The 17,053-nt window shown below is 37.4% G+C and overlaps 1 long non-coding RNA gene across 1 annotated transcript in view; it reads left to right on the top strand.

Moving 5' to 3' along the window:
* LOC135410636 (uncharacterized) overlaps positions 1-17,053 on the top strand; it is a 372,288-nt gene that overhangs the window by 14,878 nt on the left and 340,357 nt on the right. The window contains exon 3 of the long non-coding RNA XR_010428807.1: positions 2,231-2,283. This is a non-coding gene — a long non-coding RNA (uncharacterized LOC135410636). The remainder of the gene's footprint in view (positions 1-2,230; positions 2,284-17,053) is intronic.

Genomic DNA, 17,053 nt, shown 5'->3' with positions numbered 1-17,053 from the left:
GTGAAAGGCATATCTATCATAACTTGTTTTTTTTTATCAGATAATTTGTGAAGAGGGTGCAAAGTAGTAGTAAATGTCCTAGATAGATAGATGATTTTTTTTTCTTTTTGAAGTTAAGAATGTGTTTCTATGCAATTATGTGTAAATGGCAAAAATACCAATTCATCTGAAAGAAAGGACACTCCATGCTAATGTGCTGTGTAATATAATCAGGTGGGCATTGAGTGATGTCCTTAAGGGACAGACACATAAAAACAGCACTTCTGTTGAGCCTCTGTTTCCAAGAACTTCTGTGACATGCATTTCCATCTAAAAAGGCATCCTAGAATATAAGATAAGAAGTGTCAATCATCAGTGAGTCAGGAGAAAGTTGTAACAACGTTAATGTGTGTGTAGGTGGCAGAAGTCTGACTGTTTCCTCTCCTGGTTTCTGCTCAAATTGTTTTCTCTTCTGTTTCCCTTCTGAGTTTTGGAGGAGAATTGTTCTAGAGAAAAGCAGTACTGACTGTCAAAGACCACCCATTGGCATGGAACACTCTTTCACTGGGTTTTGGTTTTCACCATCAACAGAGATCCTGAGAACGACAGGGACACAGAAATTACATCTGTGCAAACAAATCAAACAGTGCCCTGGGGCTGGGCATTGATACTGGGAAAGAATTGTCTGCGTGACCTAATAACCATGACATGGTAATTCTTCACCAAGTTCAGTAAATAAAATGCACAGAAAAGATAAATACTGATGGTGTTATGATGAAAATTGAGCCCATATTTTCTCATTTGATTTAGCTATACATTTAATTTTAAAGTGAGGCAGAACAGGTGCACAAAAACTTGGTCAAATAATCATTCAGTTGTCTGTCTACTATAATCACTTGAATTTTGGAATCCTAAAAACAGAAAATAAAAAGTTTTGGTTGAAGTCCTACAAACATTACCATATGTCATGGGTACTGAAATTCTGAGGCTGAGGCACATTCCTAGTGCAAGCAATTTCCATGTCGTACTGGTGGAAATCTCCGATGCAAAGATACAGGGAAAAACCTGATCAGTATTTGTCTGACTCAAGCTGGAAGTATACAATATTCTCCATTTTACTGTGTAAAATGTAGACTCTCAAGTCTAGGACTTTTGTTCCCATGATACATTTTAAACTTTCACTATAAGGGAAAAATCTCTGGATTCAGCAAGAGATTAACTTACTATCCTCCAGGGACAATAAACACACTACATGGGTGAAGGGAATGAGAAACTTATCCTGCCCTAATATACATGTTCCCCATACTGATATGTGTATTTTCATAGTACCATTAATTTCCTCTTAAAAACTTTCCATGTTGCTTATTTGCCTCAGTGGAAGATAGTCTGGTAAAATATTGGTATTTCGAAAAAGAATCCTGTTCAGCACTGTGATTAAATCAAGGTTATTTTTATTCTTTGGTATAGGGAAAAAATCCTCTTTCATGTAGTTGTAACATTAGTTGACCTAAGGGAATCAAGGTAGATTTTCTAACATTTCCAGAAAGTTTTCAAATAAATCAAAATTTAAGTGATGGTTAGGTTTTTATACTGTGAACTATGTAATTCAATTTTTTTTTTTTTTGTGAAAATTGTCCCAGTTAAAGGACTGAGAAAGACTGCATAAGGGCGAAAAAAGTTTCAGTTCCAATAAACCAGTATGTTCTGGAAAAAAGACCCTAGATTTTTAAAAACTACTTTGTGATTCAATGTATCTTAAAACACAAGAATAAACAGGTAATTTACTTACACAGTTTGATATAAATTTTTTCCATGACGTGAGTCTGTGTAAGCACACCAACCTCTTCTAGCATTTGAAGATCAAAAGTAAATTAAACTTTGGTCAGCTTTTGGCAAATTAAGTTAAATTACAACAGGTTATAATTTGATCCTGTATATCTGCTGAAATTTAATATTTCACACAAAAATAAAATGTTACATGAGACATTTAAAATGTGTCTTAACAACAATGCAAGGAACTGTCTTAGTGTATGACAAATGATTCACTCAAGCAGCTATAGGAATTAATGAGCCTGGCTTTTGTCTAACTCCAGTGCAAACCAGAACTCACTTTCTAAACTCTGGGGAACTAACACATGCTCAGCCAGAGCAAGTGGAAAGGAAAACCTTGGTTGCCCTCAGAAAAGGGAAAATAGAAGGGAAATGTAGTAGAACTGTGTGTGTGTGGACTATATTATTCTATGTTTTGCAGAAGTAAATGAGGAGCTGGAACCACAGCCCCTGTCCTTAGGAATTCACAGTCTGGTAAGAGTGATTTGGAAAAAAACTAATTCAGATGAATAAATGATACTGATGCATTCTGGTTAAATACATCCTGGGATCCAGTTTTGCCAAGACTACATAAATATTAACGACCTGTTAAATATCATGCATGCCATTGTGAAATGATGTAAAAGGGGAAGGGATATGAAACTTGACAGAGTGTATTTTAAAATTTTAATTATTATTTTTCTTATTGAAAGATTGCTATCTTCAGCTCCACTATTGCTTACAATTTGTAAATTTCCTTCTCCAAAATTAACATGAAAAGATGTGAAACACAGAAGATTTTATAAAGGTTATGGTTTATATCCATTATTTATCTCAGTAAAGTTATCATTTGAAGCTTCCAGGTTACCTCACGTCATCACTCCAGTTTTGCTGTAAGCAGTAGTTTCTCACTCTGGAACCTCAGTTCATATTCATTATGTATTTGTACTTGTATTAAATGACGTGTTGACCATTTTATGCTAAAAAGACAAGAAGAAAGCCAGGTGTTTATTTCTCGTCCACAGTGTAAACTCAAAAGACATGCTGGTCCTGCCTCATCAAATACAGCATTTGTAAGAACTCTTCCAGTTTAATACAAGGGAAAGCATAAAAAATGTCAAAACTCTTCTTCATTTGCTTTTAAGATTTTGTTAATTAGTGCTTAGGAAGGCTGTAAATGAGCCACAGCATTATTTATTTGCATCTGTATCTGTCTGAGATCCAGGTGCTCGGCATGTGCAGTCCTTTGCCTGATTTGTTCAATGCTCCTTTCTATTCACTCTCCTCACCACAGCCCTTCCCATTGTCCTTTAGCACAGCAAAAAAGGTGAAGCAGATTAACCTGCCAACTTTATCTCTAGTTCTTATTTCTTAGAAATTGCTTTGCCCTCTCTATACTTACTATGATGCTCTCAGCTTTTTCTGATTATTTTTTCTTTTATTTTTTCCCCCAGAAATTGCAAAAAGTATACCTAGCAAGATTAGCATAGAAATGCAAGAGATACTACAGGATTCATTTTTTAGAAAATATATATATAAAATGGTCATAATTTGTCCATAATTTTCTGAACATTTTTATTACAGTGGATCATAGCGAGAAGATCTTTACCTAATATTTTATAGATTTTCAAACTTTTAGAGAAAGAAATGAGAGAAAATTTGTATCTGGATACCATAGCCCATATCTGTACTATTAAATCATTTTACCCTCAAAAACACTTTAGCAAAGCCTTTGCATCAAATGGAAGAGGAATATATTGTGGCTACTGGAGGTTAGAGTTTCCATTACATAATCTAACACCAACATGTGGCTGGTTTGTTGGTCCCCTCTGCCCAGCCCCAGATTACATGACCCTCATTGTTAAGTAACAACTGCCAGTGTTCAGTGTTCACTACTCCAGTGCTCCAGCTCTGGGCTAGAGTGTGACATCCCAAAGTGACCCAAGCTCCAGACAGATGTGACCGCCTTTTCACACCCAATTACCCTCAGAGTTTGTAGATGTGTTCCAGAGTATGTGGCTGAGGATACCTGAATGACCATATTTTTCCAGTGAGCTTGAAAACCAGATTTTTTCCCATGGTTTGTTATAGCTAATTGGAAATGTGTGTAAACCTGGGCCTGGTTGGTTACGAGAGAAATAAAATCTCTCTCCAGATGTTTCTTTTTATACCAGTTCTTGTTCTCTTACTCTTTCTCCTCCTCTTCAATACTACTTATTTTAAAATGTTTCTAAGATTAGGCTGATGGAGTGAGGCAATTCTCATTTATACAGGAACAATTTTGGGATCAATATGAAAAGTAAGTACTATCTTTTATACTTATAGGCATAAATACCCCTCAATAAGTAAATATCAAAGAAACAAGTTAAAGCTAAAAGTAGATTTACACCTTTTAAATGAGGATAAACAAATTCAATCAAAAACCATCTAAATATGCTTTGAATGTTTTTATTTTAACTTAATTTAGAGGTAAAAGAAATAATCTTGAAAATAAAAATCCTTGAATACCAGAGGAATGGATTTCTTTTCACATGAGGTTCAAACTTCATGTGAGCCTCTAATGAAATTTCAGTCTGATTCTCAGCTTAGCTCTGATCTGACTTTGATCTTACATCGTACTTTGATGCAATCCAGAGGCAAAATTTATTTCTACAGACCACCTCTATTCTCCATTAATATATATAAAAAATAATTTAATGAGGGAATTCTCTGGGTTGATGTGTCTGTAATACTGACATTGGCGAACAAGGGCTTACCTGTATTTGTTAAAAATAAGCAAGAATGTCAGCACTCGAAGGACTGCCAAGACTGTATTCATCTCTACTCATCTCTTTGAGAAAGAAGATTAATGTTGAAATGAATGGAAGAACCTGTCAGTGCATGAAAAGTTTTCAGGAAGATGTGATGCTTGAGGAAACAGTTTGGTTATCGGCTACTCCAGGATACCAAAGTAGATATTTCAGGTTCAGTTTTCACAAAAGTATTCCTCAGCTATATACGCAAATCTGCAATTACAAATCAGGATAAGAATACGTCACAGAATTCAAGAGCATGTAATTCAATTATTTTAGCAATGACTCTTCTTCCAAATAACAAGAAAATAAACTAAACTATAAAAGCATACATTTACAGAACAACACTAAATGCCATCTGAAACTTTTTATATTTTGTTAATTTAATTGCTTAGCCTGCTCTGAATTGCGAGGTAAAATAAAATGCTTTTAAACTAATGTGACTGTGTCCTTGCTCACTGAATATCTCTATATTAATTTTATTAATAATAGAAAAATGGGAACTTAGAAATTAGTTTTAGCACTTAGTATGTAAATTAGTCATACAAAGAAGCCCCTTTATCTTCTGTGTTATCTTTTGTTGTGGCATTAGTAATACTTTCATAAAACTATCTTAATTTTCAAGAAAATTATTCTGAAAGCAGCTGTTCTCTAAGATTTGTCTCTAAATGTTATCATCAAAACATCATAGTATCCGAATATGCTTCCCCTCGGTAGCATTTATCACTGAACTCTTTCAGTACATATTTTTCATCTGTGGTACTGTTGTTTTAATGACAACCCCTAATTAGAGTTGACATTCACTAGCCTTATTTCCAAATTCTGTTCATTTTGACCTCAGACAAGTTATTTAAAGCTGTTGAGGTTCAATTTTTATCAAAAAATGCTGTGCACAGTCTTACTTTTCCAGACTTCTGTTTGAAGTCTGTCTTCATTTGCAGTATTACTGTCCTACTGAAGTCAATGTGTTAAAGCAGCATCCAGCATCCAGCATCCAGCATCCAGCATCCAGCATCATAATCATTTACTGTGATCCCTGCAACTACCCACAAAAGTGATTGATAATGCCAATAGAGTGACCATGCCAGACTTTGACCAGCCACCAGCCCACAGTGATGCTTACTAAAAGAAAACCAATAATTTGGGGGAATGAAAGAGTGGGGTTGGCTCAGCCTGAAGAGGGGAATGCTGGCAGGGGATCTGTCCTCCTTGCCCACTGCTACTGATACCCAAGAGACATTTCTGGGCTTGCAAGAACCAGGACTGGGAAAGGAATGCATAGCAAGGGAATTGGCTCTATTTTGGCCTTACATCCTATGTTTCATATTAAAAAAATCCTACATGTTTTTAATGCATGTTTCTGAAGTCAGAAAACCCCTTCTTGCACAAGCCATGTAGCAGAGCATGGAGTTTTAGAGAGATGGGAATTGTTTCCACTTAACTCTGCCTCAGTAGGAGCCAGATCAAACAGGGGAAACAATACAAAGAGATTTCCCTCAAACAGCCATACCATGTCCTGAGAGAGGACTATCATTTCAGAGGGAGGATGCAGAAGAAGGAGACATACTCTGATGCTTATGGAAAGGTCTTATCTTCACCTACACGAGTCATAGAATCATAGGATTATAGAATGTCCTGAGTTGGAAAGGACCTACAAAGATCATCAAAATCCAACTCTTATCCCTGCACAGAACAACCCCAAGAATCACACCATGTGCCTGAACGCAATGTTCAATGTTTTGAACTCTGGTAGGCTTTGTGTTGTGATCACTTTCCTGGGGAGCCTTTTCCACTATCTGGGTTAAGAACCAGAATCAAGAAAGCAGGCGCAAAATATGAAGAATGGAATTGCTCAGGTGTGCATTCTGGCACCAGAATTTCATGATCTAGAATGATGTAAATTTTGCACTTTGAAAGAAAACATCCAAGTTATAAAAATCAATAAGTATAGCTGTCTGGGTTTTATTACATGGCTTTTGTTATACAAAATAGTATAATTCTGAAAGGGCTAAATCTTTGTTATTCACATGGATGGAAGGTAACAAAAACTTAGAGGATTAGTTGGAGTGGAAATGCCGACAATAAATATGTTGTTTACAGTTCTGCCTTTCATTGCATCACTGAGCTGCAGCAGCTTAAACAGCTTATGGACAAATATGTGCAAAGAAACGTCAAAGGTTAATTTAAACAGTTTAATGCTCTGAAAAGTGTAACAACTTATCTGCAATGAAAATATGGTGCCTACAGTGAGTTCCTCAGATGAGGGGTGATGATTTTCTTTTTCTATCAGTGTGATATAAAGCTTCATCCCACCTGGCAATCCTGTGAGAAAGAGTTGTGCTGAAAATCTGTATTAAAATTAAGATGTTCTTGTTTATTTCTCATGGCATTTGATAAGTGATTTTTTGCACAAGTTTCTATGCTTGTATGCAAGGTGCATTCTTACATTTGATATCAAATTAAAGGATTAGCTTTAGAAATGTGAATACTGTGACTACTCGTAGTAATAAAAAGTTAATTCTGTGGTAGAAATGTATAAAATTGAACACTAAAATCACCAAGTGTTTTTAAAGAAAAGATTTGATGCAGATCTATTTGTGAGTTGTAAATCCTCAGCTACAACTATCTTTGTAACAAAACCCCAGCTGTTTTATGGGTCTTCTTGAGCGCAAATACATTTTATTTTGCTTTTTTTCCCTCTCTGTATTTTGTTTTTTTTTTTCCCTGTGCACTGGTTTTGTCTGGAGTTAATTTTCTTCACAGAAGCTAGTATGGGGCTGTGGTTTAGGTTTGTGTTGGACACAGGGTTGATAATATAGAGATGATTTAGTCATTGCTGAACAATGCTTACACAAAACCAAGGCCTTTTTGTGATTTTCATACTGCCACACTGTCAAGGTGGCTGGGGGCGAATGGGAATCTGGGAGAAGACAACTGACCCCAACTGACCAAGGGGATATTCCATAACACGTGGTGTCATGCTCAGTATATAAAAGGTGTGTGACAGAGCCCTGCCCTCCTGGACAGGGCTGAACACGTGCCTGTCCATGGAAAGTGGTGAAAGAATGCCTTGTTTTGCTTTACTTACACATGAGGCTTTTTCTTTCCCTACTAAACTGTTTTTATCACATCCCACAAGTTTTATAGCTTTTACTCTTCCAATTCCTTCCCCAGTCCCGCTGCTGGGGGAGTGAGCAAGTGGCTGTATGGTACATGGTTGCTGGCTGGAGTTAAACCACAACACCCTGTTTAAGGTACTATTTGGGTTTCTAGTGTGGTCTGCACCACAGTCATATTTGAAAAAGCAGTGAACGAGTGAGTGTCCCTAGTCTTCAGGGCAATCTCAAAGAGAAAGAAAATACAAGATACATTCTGCCAGAAAAAAAGAGTATGGAAGGGATGAGTTCCATGAAATCAGCATTCTTTTTACCTCCATATTTTCTCATGGCTTTGGAAATAACTCCACTGAGCATCTGTTCCCTGGAACATTTGTGTACCTCTGTTAAGCTCCAGAAGCTCTGGCTGGAGTCTGTGTTTTAACAGGCAGAGCTTGTATGAAGTCAAAGCTTTATTAAAGCACTGGAAGCCAAGTTCTGTCTGCTTCTTTCGCATCTGTGGGTCTTGCATATCTGAAAGTTTTTCTATTTTTTTTTTTTTTTGAGCATACCTATTGGTCTAATAAAAAATATTAGATCTAACTAAAATATTTATTTTATCCTGGAGCACCACAAATAGAGCAACAGAATTAGAATCAAGGAATGATTTGGGTTGGAAGGGACCTTAAAGATCGTACAGTTCCAATCTCCCTGCCATGGGTAGGGACACCTTCCACTACATCATGTTGTTCCATACAGCCTGGCCTTGAATACTTCCAGGGATAGCTTGTCCACAACTTCTCTGGGCAACCTGTTCCAGTGTCTCATCACTCTTACAGCAAAGAATTTCTTTCTAATATATGATCTAAATCTCTCTTTCAGTTGAAAGCTACTCCCTCTGGTCCTATCCTGCTTGCATGCCCTTGTCAAAAGTCCCTCTAAAGCATAGCTATAACACAGCTACAACAAAGCTATAGCTACTCACAAAAGCAGATGTCCATACTCTTCAATGTATTATTTTCTCTTTTCTTATACTGCATATTTTTTCAGTATTTTTCCTTCTCAAATATCATGTTTCTTCATTCTTCATTTCAACATTTAGAATTACTTCAGAAATACAAAAAGTTGCAGAATTATTACAATCTGTTAGTAATTCATCATTCCCACTTTCCTGTATAATTCAGTGGGGCTCCATCATACAAAAGGAATCTGCATATTATAAGCTTAAATGCAGCACATTTTATTTTCCCTAGTGTCCAATATTAGACTTTATATAAAAGAAATATGCAAAGAATTATATGTTAATTTTATCTCTCCACAAAAATAAAATGGACATCTTCTGCTATTGCAAAAATGAGAACTAAAAAGGCAAAATAAATCAAGAATGTTAGGCAGCTCCTTTTACAGTAATTAAATCTTTAGTCTGATCTAAACTGTATAGTCTGTCAGTTCAAAAGACTGAGTTCCTTTTGGGATTAAACACCTACAGAAGTGATAGCAAACAGCCACTTCATCTCCCATTTCTATGTCATGTATGGCTTGTGCATCTCTGTCATACGCTCCTAGACAACCTCTTTTCCAGGTGTGAAGACCCCCAGACTACTCCATCATTCCAGATATGGAAACTCACACTGCTAATCATCTTTTTTTATTTCCCCCCCCTGAAAATTTTCGAGCTTGAATATGGCCTTCCTTAGACAAACAAGCCAGAAATGCACACTGTGTTCCTGGATGAGTGAATAATGGATTTGTGTTGTGGCATAGTTGTATTTGCTCTCTTATTTTTTATTGTTCTACTAATAATACTTGACAGTTGGGGGAGGGGTTTTTTTTGACTGTTACTGAGTCTTGAGACAACGTTTTCAAGGAGCTATTTGTCATGACCCCAAGGTCCCACTCCTAAGCAGTAATGCTCAGCTCAAATCCTGTCATTTTTTCTGAGAATCCAGGGTTGTTTCCCACCATGTTTAGTGCTTTATGTTTTTGTACACTGAATTTCATTGGCCATCTAATTGCACAGGTACTGAATCTTGTGAAGGTCTATGTAATTCTTCACAATTAAACCCTGTTTTTCTTAGCATGAATAACATTGTAACATCACAAAATGTTTTCATGACACAGCTCACTTGTTTTTCCATTTTTTATATAAAACTAGTAAACAGCACATCCTTCTATTACTGCTGACTTCTCTCTGCTATTAGAAAATCTTAACTGTTTCTTATCTTTTAGTCAATTATTAAGCCATATTAAATAGCTAGCACATTTTCCCTTCTGCTAGCAAATGTTCACGTCTGTGGTGACTATTAATTTCTTTAAAAGATTTTGATGAGGGACTTCATCAAAAAGATTGAGGAAATTCAGATAATTCATCTTTATCCATGTGCCAGCTCAGATGGCTTGTTCAAAGAACAGCAAGAGGTTTGCAAGTCAAGTGTCCCCTTTATAGGTGACTCTCCCCAGACTTAATTTTTCACATCTGTTTATTATCATTATTGTTATTATTATTATTATTATTATAGTTTCTACTGCTCTGTGTTGTTCAGTTCTTATCTAACATACCTGTAATTTTCCCAACCTTCTCAGAAATTTGTTCTAAAGATTGACCTCATGTTTGCTCACCTCAGTTTTCAGTTATCAAGGAAGTTTTAGGTGAGAATTTACACTCTGCTGTTAGTAGTTCTTCAGAATAACTGATCAGAGACAACTGTCTTTATTTTTTATCCCTGTAAAACATTTTCTTCCTGCCCCCTTCAGTCAAGTCTTGACATTAGTAATGTGAAGGGATTCCTGGTTTCAGAATTTAAAAGATAGAAAGTAGAATAACTGAAATACAGCATTTAAAAAGAAAAAAGAAAAAATAAAAGCTGGAACAAGATTATAAACATGACTTAAAAAACATATTCCACCGTGAAACAGACACCCAGGGTGGAATACGGATGCCTAGATGTGGGCATCTAGGGCTATCTGAGATGCTCTGTGTTAACCTACCTGGTTTCCAGCTACTGCTCAAGGATAAAAGTGGTATCTTGTAGATACTTTGTCATATCTGACAGCCTAAAGACAATGTGTCTCAGGTTCCTTAGGGCATCTAAAATAGCACTCAGTACCTATGTTTTAGTCAACTGAATTAAGCTTCTTGTCAGCTGAATTTCTCTCTGGGCTCCTCTGACTGTACTAATTCAATTCATTGTCTATAATGGGAGCCTAGGCACCTACCTCATATCATCCATGAGAAACAGATATTCAGGCAGATTCTATTGACAACAATAATTTGATTTAAATGCTATTGGAATAAGATGGATTGGGGAGACACTGGGATAAAATAGAAAGAAAAAAGGCAGTAGATATTTACAGTGCCTTTAGGAAGTTTACAGGAGAAATGGAAAAAGAACTCATCTGGACAGTCAGGCATAGCAAACTGTGTCTGATTTGTCTTAAATATGTCTCTTCCATGAGAAGGAATACAGTGAATAAAAAATAAAGGCTGGATGCATATTGGATCTATGGTGCCTTTAATACCTCTGGCTGTATAATGGGACCTAAGGCAGGTATGATATCTCAACCTCATTGCAGCAATGTGAAAAGTCTCACTGGAACTAAGAATTCAATCCCAGATAGGTAACTGGCGCTGCTGAGTTCAGATTTAGTCTCTCTCAAGAGAAGATACCTGGCAAAGGGCAAAAAAACCCACCCAGAAACCCTCAAGGTCTTAATAACTGCCATGAATAAAAGCTTCATCTGGGATATGAAAATTGTCTTGGATATGTATTAGCTTGTTCAGTGTCACTGGTAATCAACATTTAGCAGAATGATTTCTGCATGCCTACTCTGCTCTGTGTAGCAGAAGAAATAATGAAGATCCTCATTAATGTCTCTTCACATCCTATTCCTGCAGTCACCTAAAGGTCAGTCAACTAAAGGTCAGCTTCTGCCTTTGATTTCATGCATGTATGACAGTAAAAATCTGAAGAAACGGACTTTTGTTAAAATATATCATCAACTTACATATTGGAGATGTGTGGAAATAATCCTTCTATTAAGAGTTGTTTTATTTGAGTTCGGTGAGTGGAAATAAAATGGTTTGTTTTGTTCTGAAGAGTTTAAAGCCTCAGTGTCCCTCTGGCCTTGTGGCTGTGTTGTGTTTTCTCACATCTGATGTTATTACCACAACATCCCACTTGCAGCACAGAGTTTGGCCCCAGAGTTTGTAGTACGTTATTGTATCTGTTGGTCTACCACATGTGTTGTGATGAGAAGGACACTTGTGTGATTGGAGAGGCAGTTAGAACAGAAGTAGAGGCTAAAGAAGGGACAGACACTTTAAAAGCATATGGCACAGAATTCTGATAAGGTCTCTTTTACAAACAATCTACAGTTATCACAAGCCTTTCTGCTATAATAACCTGAATACTTTGGGCAGTTTCTCCTAGATACATTAAGCACCAATATATTTGTTTCAGACCTTCTGACTCTGATGTTTTTTATGCTAACTTTGATAAAATGCAGCTCCATTCCCCTTGAGTTATTCCTGGATCACATCAAAGGAAAAGGGAGGAGAAGAAATCACTGGAATACTCACTTTGAGTCCTCCATTTTAATTTAAAATATTTTCTTTCAAGTCCTGAAGTATAGCTCTTAATGCATTAAAAAGTGAGGTATAGCTTGAATGAAAGATTGTTCTTGGTGTACTTTAAAAAGGCAAAAAATCTGGGATAAAAAAATGGAAGGAGGAAGGCAAGTTACAAAGATTTTAGTTTGGTTCCTCTCTTTTGTAGAAAAAAATATTGGCAAAATAAAGTTCTTCACAGGGATGAATGAGCACACAGGCAGGGTGGAGGGAAACCTCTAGATTATGACCCCTCTTTCTACCTCTCCTCTGTATCTGAATAGTGTGTGTTCCCCATGAGCTGACAAAACTGAGTGGGGTCAGAGGGACCTCTGCATCAAGCTGTAGCAATGCAGAAGCCAAATGCTTTGAAAAGTTATTTTGGCTTTGACTTGTACATTGTTTGTGTTTCCAGTGCTGTCTGAAAGTTAAATGTATGACTGTTGTTTGGAGCAGGGAAACAAGGCAATGCTCAAAGTTTTGGGTATTTCTTTTGGAAAGTCAACAAAACTCAGTGCAAAGAGGTTTTCTGTATCTGGTTACTAATGAGCATTTTGTTTTGAAATGATAGCGGCTGGGATTTCTTCTGAGGAGGGAACATTTCCTTGCTTCCACCTGGAAGCCAAATCAGCAAAGCTGTGTGGCAGCATGGGCTCCTTGCTCAGGAGAATCAGGGAGTAGTTCTTTTGTGTAGTATCAGCTAAAATCACAGTGTAGTCCCATCTGTTCCATCTGATCACAGTGCTGGCTGGAAAGTTTTTTTACTGTTATCTCTAAAGAATTGTATGAGGAGGTGTATTTGAAGACATGATTGTCCAGAACAGAGGATCAATATGTGTGTATTTCTAGCTCATCAGAGACCACCTCATTTTTGTGGTATTTCTTTCTCAGATGTTTCTTAGGGAAGACTATGACTAAAAAAAACCCAAAACACATTCAGAGTTTTGACAAAGAAGTTTTATTTGTGTTGAGAGAATGTATATCTTAGCATTATAAGACTGTTTGGGCTTTTTCTTAGATTTATTTTTAATGGTATTCCCATTCCATTCATATTTCCTCCTTGCTCAGGTTTTAGAACACAGCTTTTCTGGTTTATCAGAATCTCACAAACTTCATTTCCTTTATAGCCTTTTCTAAAAGGCTATAAGGGACTCGAGTTCACAGCATATCTGAAGATAAATCTGCAAAGAAACTTCAGCACTACAGAGCCCAGTGCTGAAGTGCTTAGCTCTTGGGTGTTCTGCTATGTGCAAACCTTGATGTATAGCATCCAATGTCTCATACCTCCAGGGAAAAGTCTAGGCAAAATAAAAGCAACAAAATGAGTGAAAATTTGCCAGAATTGCTTAGTGCTGCTGTTTAAGATTCTTCTGGAGTTCAGTGTTCAAAGCAGGGAAAACAAAAACAACAACAGAAAACAAAAAAACAAACCTTCCCTCAGGCAAAATCTGTACAGAGTTAGTGGTGACAGAGTTCAGGGTGGGTGGGAAGAAACCTCTGCACATTATGGCCAGACTTTCTGGAGAGCTGAAAATACTATATGTAGGGAAGTGTTGTAACTGTGGAGATACACAGCACTCACTAACTCCATGGAAATTGCTCTGCTTTGGGTATTTCATGAATCCCTGGAACAGAGACTTAAAACTGAATTTTTTTCTCAGTTCTTACAGTACTTCTAGACCAAGAGCATTAAAAGTTAGCCTATCTCTTTCAATCTATCAGTAATTAAAGAAATTAATTGAAATAGTGTAAAAATTAAACATGCAGAGTAATTTTCACAGAAAAACAAGAATTTGGTGAATCAGAAACCTGTTTCAGAGTGTGTGGCCAAGATTCTGCTTTGAATCCACCAGGGAGAAAAGGAATAAAAACCTCCTACCTGCCAGGTAAGTGCTCAAGCAATTCAGTAAAATGAACACAGCTCTTGTCCTGGAAGGTCAATCATCATGACCTTTTGCATAAAGTTTAATTCTGAGGAGTATTTTAAAACCTAGTTGATCTGACTTCTCAGAGGAATAGAACACGGAGAATCCAGAATGAGGATTAATCATGTCTGTGGCGATAGCACAGTCATAGGTACCAGCAGGACTTGGGGAAGTTGCAAGTGAAACTGAGGTGAAAATTTTAAAGTACATTTTTTCTATGTCAGATTTATGTCTAAAGCTTCTGTTGAACTTAACCTTTTGAGACTAATCCTGGTTATTCTACAGGTGTATTCTACTGACTTAAAAAGTTGGCCTTAGTGGAGAATCCTCTGATAACCTCACACTCAAGTTTAAAAGACACTTTGTTCCTGAGGAAAAGTGAATTTACTTGGTGAGGAGTTAGATGCAATTTCTATCCCCAGGAGTAGCCATCAGACCAAAGTAAGTACCTGTACATCTGATGGTGCCATAATGTTAGCTGAGTAGTGAACCTTCCTTCCACAGAAATTCTGCATTGTCTGAGGACCATATCTTGTAGCATGGGTCAAAAGGAGAAGTGACAGGTGCCACCACAGTTTGCTATTCTTGTATATGTACCCTTAAATTACCACATTCCTCACACCTCAGTGTTCAAGCTTAGGCAGGATTTCTCAAAGATATGTGCAAGATGTGCAAATCAAAGCCATATGCTGCAAAAAATCTGCCTAGATATGTTATGCTAGGCCTGTACTTAAACCTCTGAGACAATAAATGTGTCTGGAAGGGTCTCTCCAACTTTGAAAATGGCTGGTTAAAGGATGTGTAGTTAATGTGGCACTGAATGCAGCTAATGTATGTGTTGAGATGTCTTTATGAAATATTTAAGTAATATGGCCCAAAGTAACCTCATCTAATGTTAGGCTCAGCAATGCACTACGTGGGTTGGAAGTGTGGTTATCTGTGGTTATCTCTATAGTCAGTGGGAAGGAAAAATTACTTCAAGATTGCATTTCATACCACATAAGATCCAATGTTTTGGAAATCTCTCATTGCTGCAAGTGCATTTTGATTAGATGGAACACACCCAAACACCTGCATGGAAAAGCTTATAGAGCATGAAGTAAGGAGACAGAGATCCTGAGAAAAACTGGGAGCAGATTGCCAGCTTTTACAGTGTCATGATTGTCCTTGCTGAACAAGGGTTTGGATCTCTGCTCTGCAGAGGGAACAAATAACTTTTGATCTTTAGCGTGGGGTGGGAGAGTGATGGACCACAGGAGAAAATAGGTTGAAGCGCAGAGACCAGGGAACTTCTGAAAAGATCTGGGAGTGACTGTAAATAGACCATAGGGATTTTCCAAAGTCTGCAGAATGGACTGTGTCAAATTCATTGCAGGTCAAAAAGCCTCGAAAAGTTGCTGTACTCAAAATAATACTGAAGAAACAGACACAACTTCCAAGGATGTAGAGAGGAGGAGATTTGTTTTCAAACTTTCTTTTCTTTTAGTCCATCCTGTTTTGTTTTTTCACTTTAAAAAGTCACAAATCATGAGTTAGCAATTCATAGCTTTTTTTTTTTTGGTGTTCGCTTAAAGAGAACAGCAAACCCTTCAAAGCCCTGGCTGTTTTGAATGTCCTGTCTCCCCATGCTAGAGAGTTATGGAGTGTATTTTCCTGGTTACAGAAACTGAAGCTTTGAAGAAGACAGATGTTATCTTTCCCATTTGCCTCTGGGTTCCAAAATTTCGCTCCACTGAACAAGGAATAAGATTCTCGTTATCCAGTTTCTTTATAGCACTATATTTTCTTTTTGCAATCTTTTGTAGCAAAGCTAAGGGACAGTTTGAGGAAACACCTTCCTCTCCTTTCCTCTCCCTACCCATCCTCTGACTCAGTTTTTAGGAGGCAGAGACATGGAGTCTCTCAGACACACTTTATCTCTGCTGCAGAAAAATGCATCTTTCTGAGTGGAAGTGGTTATACACTTCCTTTGAGCCCTGCAGCAATTCACTGCAGCCATTTGGCTGCTTTTGTGTTATAAGCAATACCAGAGGGCATTGACATCCTTGGGGACAATCCACCTGCTCAGACTGGCATGAGCTCAGTGTGGCAGAGACCAGGAATAGCTAATTTTTAACCTCTTTAACATATGGCCCTGCTCATGAGAGAGGACCCTGGGATAATCAGAAAGACTAAAATCAGCTGAAATTTCCATAAGCAGAATTTGTAGACTGCCCCAATGCAGAAGCTATTATCCATTTTAAAATTCTGCAGGAATATATTTGCAGAGGCTGTTTCATATCTACCATTAATTAATGTCTGGGCCTTAAGGGAGCAATATACAAGTAGCAACTGGGCTCGCTTAACTCTTTTCTCCTGTTTCCTTTTATTACCTGTTCTGTGGGTAAGTTTTGAGAGCAATTTCTAGCACCATTTCTGTGGCTAATGCAACAAACCTGCTGTTCATTTTGCGACATATTAATAAACATTTTACATCTTTATAAACCTCTATTGAAAAGAGGATAATTTTTTTTTTTCCTAGAGACAGAGGAGATGTATTTTTCTTTCCTTGAGTCGGCTATGAAATGTTGATCATTCAAGTAGAGTTATTGCCAAGTAAATTTTTGTTGGTGGGAGGAGCAGGTACCGCGGGATGCACAGGAGGGTTTATGTGGGCTGAGTTGGCCTCTGGAGGCACAAGTCTTGGCTGAGTGTGGGAGGCTGCTGGTGCTCCTGGAGCTTGGCTGAGCTCTGACACCTCAGCTGGCTGTGCTTGCAGATGTAAAAATGTGGCATGAGGGAGGAAAGAGAAAAGGCTGCTTTTATTTTGTTTTTTTCTTTGGTTACATGGACTGAATAAAACCTAAG

This window comes from Pseudopipra pipra, chromosome 3 (assembly GCF_036250125.1).
Source record: "Pseudopipra pipra isolate bDixPip1 chromosome 3, bDixPip1.hap1, whole genome shotgun sequence".
Classification (NCBI taxonomy): domain Eukaryota; kingdom Metazoa; phylum Chordata; class Aves; order Passeriformes; family Pipridae; genus Pseudopipra; species Pseudopipra pipra.
This window is presented reverse-complemented; position numbering and strand designations above follow the sequence as displayed.